The sequence below is a fragment of the Castor canadensis genome, chromosome 14 (assembly GCF_047511655.1).
Source record: "Castor canadensis chromosome 14, mCasCan1.hap1v2, whole genome shotgun sequence".
NCBI classification, from domain to species: domain Eukaryota; kingdom Metazoa; phylum Chordata; class Mammalia; order Rodentia; family Castoridae; genus Castor; species Castor canadensis.
The window spans coordinates 84,385,848-84,389,795 of NC_133399.1; the positions used below are offsets into that span (position 1 = coordinate 84,385,848).

At 30.9% G+C, this 3,948-nt stretch overlaps 1 pseudogene; it reads right to left on the minus strand.

Annotated features, from left to right (window-relative positions):
* Nucleotides 1–3,444: 3,444 nt before the first annotated feature.
* On the minus strand, nt 3,445–3,544 carry LOC141417043 (U6 spliceosomal RNA; annotated as a pseudogene).
* Nucleotides 3,545–3,948: the final 404 nt, after the last annotated feature.

Sequence of the window (3,948 nt, forward strand, 5' to 3'; positions counted from 1 at the left end):
ATCAGAATCATTCAATAGGAAAATGACAATTTTTATTGCCAAATGACTGTGGGAGAAATGGATATTCACATGAATTAAGAGGAAGCTGCATTCTCATTTTCCACTATAAACAAAAATTAACTCAAAATGGATCAAAGAAATAAGAAGGGAGAATAAAAGCTTTAATTCTTAAGGGAAAAGTTGGGGAAAAGCTTTATGACATTGTTTTTGGCAATTATTTCATTATTGTGGCAAAATACATGTAGTAAAAGGAAAAATACTAAACTATAACAAAATTTAATGTTTGTGCATGATCTGGGCATTGGCAACTCACACTTATAATCCTAGCTACTTGTGCAGGCTAAGATCAAGAGGACCACTGTTTGAGGCCAACAGGAGAAAATACTTAACAAAATCTCATTTCCAAATTAACCAGAGCAAAAAAGGGACTGGAGGTGTGGCCCAAGCAGTAGAGTACCTGCTTTGCAAGTGCAAAGCCCTGAGTCCAAAGCCTAGCTACCCACCCCCCCAAAAAAATTACAGGAAATATGAAATAGGAAAAATCTTTTGTCTTCAGTTTGAAATATTTTCAATACTACAATTTAAAATATTCTGAAATTATAGCATGAAAGGACATAATTAAAGTGTAGTCAGTCCTCAGAATTGGAATAATATTTGCAAATGATATCTCTGACAAGTGATTTATATCCCAATATGTAAACTGCAATAACTCAAAAAGAAGCAATCAAATCCAAACTACTCAACTTAAAAATGAGCAAAGATTTTTAGCAATCATTTCTCCAAAGAAGGTAAGATATGGAAATAGTCAATAAGAGCATGAAAATATGATCAGCATCATTATTCAGTAGAGAAATTCAAACAGAAGTCACAATGCAGTACAAGCACACACCAATTAAAGTGGCTATTTAAAAAAAAGAAGAAATAAAAATAAACATTTTTTAAGGTGTAGAGAAATTAGAAACCTTGTATTTTACTGGTAGCAATGTAAAATGATGTAGTTATAGTAGAAAAAGTATTGGCCTCTCCTCAAAAACTTAGGTATAGAATTAAACGTATGAAGCAGTTAGTCCACCTCTGAGTATATACTCATGAAAAATTATAAATGGGGACTTGAGAAAGTTATTTCTAGGTCCATGTTCTCAGAAGCATTATTCACATAAGGCAAAAAAGTAGAGCAACCCCAAGTGTCCACCGATGGATAAAAAACATGTCGTATATATACAAAATAAAATATTATTCAGTCTTAAAAGGCAAGGAGATTCCAACATGTTACCACGTGGATGAAACTCGAGGACATTATGCTAAGTGCGATAAGCTCTAAACAAAAGATTAACACTGTATATTTCTTTTTAAATGAGGGACAAAGGGCAGTCAAATAATGAAGTAGAACGTTGGTTACCAGGGCTGAGGAGAGAGAGAATGAGTAGAGATTATTCAGTGGGCATAGAGTTTCAGTTTGGGATAATGAAAATATTCTGGAGATAGATTGTGATAATGGTTTGAATGATGTTATAATTATAATTAAACTGTACATTGAATTGTACATGTAAAAACTATTAAAATGCAAACATTTATGTATTATAACTTCTTACCATAAAGAAATAACATATTAGGCAACGTCTATAATGTCTACATATTTCTTAGATCTTTTTCTGGATTCTCTTCCAATTTTATTCTACAAAAAAACATTCTTGATTACTTGATTCATATCTAATACATGAGAACTGAATCCACTGTCAGACAAAAGATTGGAAGCAAGATTTTTTTTCAGTTTTATTAAGCATTTTCAGTATACATACATATAAATTCATACATATATACATACATTTAACTATGAGGAAAGTATTATTTCCATGTTATAGAAGAAGAACCTGTAGCTCAGGAAAGTAAACAGATATGAAAAGAGTAAGTATCTGAGAAGTGGTAGATAGATAATTTGGCTACAAAATCTTTATGCTAACTGACTACTTCATTATTAGTAATATTAATGAAAATGATCATTTATTGATCATCTACAACATAACATGAATTATGAAAAACACTTCATATGCTTTAAATATAACATCCCCATTCTATAAGGTAAAATTGCTATGTTACTATTGAGAAATTTGTACCTTAAATTAAGGCAAAATATCTTAATACAAGCTCACACTGCCCATTATCTTTTTCCCATGTCACTATTTTTGGAAGTGTCATTCTCAACATGAAACTTTTAGAAACTGTAGGAACGTTCAAAAGCACCAAAGAAAAAATACATGTAAAAAATACATATGTAAATATACATACAAAATGAAACATACATATATGTGTGTATATATACATGGGATCTTTTTGGTAAAATATTATTTTTGAGAATACATAGCACCAGTATCATTTAAAATCACAATAAAAAGAAACAATCTGACAAATTCACATGTGTTATTCTTCACTATAAGTTGAAACATGTCACCTTCTGTTTAGTGTGAAATACAAAAATAATCAGATAATGAATGTTGTTTTGAAATTTACACAAAGGTCAGGCTATTCTATGCTGATTTTAGATTAATCAGAAAAAAAAGTCAAAGTCTCTTTAAGGGGTATAGCAAGTGCATTATTTTTTTTCTCAAAAGTCCCTGAAGTTATAAAATAGATAAATGGACTTTTACTACCATTTTAATAAGGTTTGAATGATTTAAATTGCTAAGCCTAAATCACTTTATTATAGCAAGTACTTAAACAACATTTAATTATCTGTAGTTAATAGGACAATCAAAGGCATTAAACTCTTATACTTAGAGTTCCCAGAGGTAGAGAAGGAACTTACACTGGTCACTGAGTTTCAGGCTAAATAGATAGTATAGAGAAAATACGTCAGTATTACTGCATGAGCCTACAAAATATATGCACCTCCGATATTTTTTTAATTTAAAAATTGTAATGCAGAAACAAAGAGTCACCAAAACAGAAATAAAATCTGAGAAAATAAAGAATAGGTAAATAGGAAAAGTGGTCCTGATGTCCATTGCATAATAGGACATCATTAATATTACTAATAATGAAAGATTTTGAACATTTTCACCCTGAAGAAGTGACAATTGTCTGAAAAGATAGATATGCTAACTCTGATTTCAGTACAACACAGATTTTATGTATCAGTTAAAATATTAAAAATTAAGAACGAATAGCAAATAGGCCAGTATAGTGTTTCACATAACAAAACCTAAAAAAATTTCAAGAAATCCAGCTTAATATGTGGTGCCATCACAGTTAATTTGAAACATTTTAAAGTGCTTCCTTGGGTCTTTATGAACAGGAGCATATTCTAAATTCACATTTCACTTAGAAATAGATGATATGGATATTCCATTTTACATAACATGAAGTTTGGCTGCAAAAAAGTAGGCTAATTTTATACACTTCATTCTAATGCTTGCCTGTAGTGTTCTTAGTTAATCTGCAAATTTTTAAAATATGGACTCCGTCACGAATTTGAGTGTCATCTTTGTACAGGGGCCGTGTTAATCTCTTTATCATTCCAATTTTAGTATATATGCTGTTGCAGCCCCAAATCTGCAAATATCTTTGTGAAGACAACAGGTGATTTTTGCAAATCCAATTAATTTTTTGAATTTTGTGCATAAAAGTATATCAACACTAGAAGTGAAAAGCAATGAAGCAGCACAGTCAACAAAGGTATTCAGCAAGTCTTCAATACTGAGGATTCAATACTTTAAAAGTGATTTTAGAGTAACAGCTTTTCATTCACATAATTATAACTCAGTCATGTTAATGTAACAGACAATAACAGCAACAAGAGTTCTAAGCAGAATGTGCCATGTATACCAATGGTAATACAATTGTATAATACTCAGAAGATCATTTATGAAGTGACCTATAACTATTTGGCTTCTTTTTTAGTGAGACTGGAGTTTGAACCAAGGCAGGTGCTCTACTGCTTGAGCCACACCT